Raw genomic sequence first — 2,157 nt, 5'->3', positions numbered from 1 at the left:
CACAAAGGTTTTATCTACTTTCCCAAGCTTCCAGCTGGTAGTTTCAGTAAGACGCACCAGCAGATATCATGATCAAATACCAGGGAAAATAAATATATATATAAATAAATATATGACAGTAACCCTCCTGAATGATAGCATGAAAATGGGATATTTTCACCCTCAGGAAAATTGTTCCATCTGAAGAAAGGTAATATGCTCTGCATAACTGCCTAGAGCTCTTGCTGCAGAAGTGTTTAAAATGAAAGAGACAGAGTCTTATTGTATCTGGAGTCAATAATGAAACAAAAATGCTGCACAAACAAGGCTTCTGTGCTGTTTGGTCTGTTACTTTATCTGTTTTCAGTTTTATAAGTGGTACTTGTCAGTATAAATCTTACATATTCTACTTTTTTTTTTATAAAAGGCAATTTGTGCACTCTTAAGAATTTTTTAATGGTAGGAAACATCACTGGATTCTGACATGCAGCAAGACAGTGGTATGACTGTGCTAAAGGAGATCACAATCTGGTGATGCAATTGGCAGATCTTTATGCACATAGGTAGCATTTCATTTAAGAACACATTTAGTGCATTTGGACAATTAAGCAAAGTTTCTTATTGTTATGTATAATTCAGTGTCTCAAAACAATCAGAATGTTACTAGATTGAAAATAACGATATAATCTAATCAGGTTTTACCTTATTCCCAGAAACCATTATTAGTAAACATTAATAAACAATAGGAAGGACAAACGAAGAAATCCTATTAGCTTTATGACGGCAATTTGAAAATAAGGTGCTTAACTGTAATATCTTGGCATCTATGCAACCGCAATATTTCTCACTTTGTTCCACATGAATTGATTCAACTGCAGTTTTGCCTTGCTTCTATGTTAACTCCCACCAGCCTAAGTACTTCAGAAATTCATCATTAATACTGCAATTAAATGACAAAGTACTTCTTTCAGTAAAATACAAAAAACAAAAAGTTGAATTTGTCAAGTCCCAAAGCAGGTTTCTCCATGGCAAAGCTTCCATAAAATCAACACTATCTGCCTGCTCATCCACCCAGTAAATGTTGCACAATAATAATAAAAAAATAGCTGTGGGAAAAGTAGAAACTGTCTTCAGCAAATCTCAGGGAGACCTACAGGTCTCTTGGGTTTCCCTGTAGCACAGTCTCTTTTTCAACAGTAAACGCTAAGGAATGTGTACTCAGCCAAATACATGACATTTTTACAAAGCATCTTTCTCTTACAAAAGAATTAAGAAAAAAAATACAAATGATCTTTCTTTCAGGCTCCAGATCTGCCAGAGTAAGTAAAGAGAAAGACAAGAACCAACTCTCTCCAGTTGGAAAATTTTATTGATCTCTTAAGAGTATTGTAGCGATGTAGAACACAGCTTATACTCACAGTCAAGATACTGGAGAAATATCTGCTGTTTCAGGTAACTAAGACACAGAACACAAAAATCAAAATCAACATTTCAGTGCACATCCAAAAGCAAAGTGTGAAGTGAATGAAATCTAAACTATGTAAGAGTAGGCTGCTATCACCTGAGAGCAAAGAGAACAATTGCAAATTGCCTTGCAACAAAAGGCATGTAACTGCTTTTGCTACTTTAAAATTAGTAAGTGCTACTAACTGGTGAATCTTTAGTCGTGAACTTCATGACATCTTTCTCTCTGAAGCTTGAGCAATTACTCTGCCACTTCCTCCAAATATCTTTCCATCTCACAAATGTATTAATCTATAGCCAAAAAGGGCCCTATGTCATCTGTCAGGCCCTCAGTGATTACCAAGAGACAGCGAAATCTAGGTCAAGAGTAAATAAAATGCAGAACAGAATGTTATTGGTATTGGAGGCACAATCATCATCACATTTACCCCAGTGATTTCTATACATGTTACACAAATGAATCCTGTTTCTTCATTCACTGCTGAACTTCTGATGAGTGTACATTTGTAGTAATATTGAGATCTAAAGGTGCATCCTTATCTTGAAATTTATAAGAATGAGTTAAAAAAAACTGTGAAACAAACAGTTGAAATGGTACTGGGAGGAAATCTTATTACCTCAAGAGATAAAGCTAAAATTGAAACTACATCCTTCTGCTTTTTAGATTATATGCTGTTTGAAGATTAATATTAGGAGGACCTATAAGTCTGTCAA

The sequence above is a fragment of the Meleagris gallopavo genome, chromosome 10 (genome assembly GCF_000146605.3).
Source record: "Meleagris gallopavo isolate NT-WF06-2002-E0010 breed Aviagen turkey brand Nicholas breeding stock chromosome 10, Turkey_5.1, whole genome shotgun sequence".
Taxonomy (NCBI): domain Eukaryota; kingdom Metazoa; phylum Chordata; class Aves; order Galliformes; family Phasianidae; genus Meleagris; species Meleagris gallopavo.
This window is presented reverse-complemented; position numbering follows the sequence as displayed.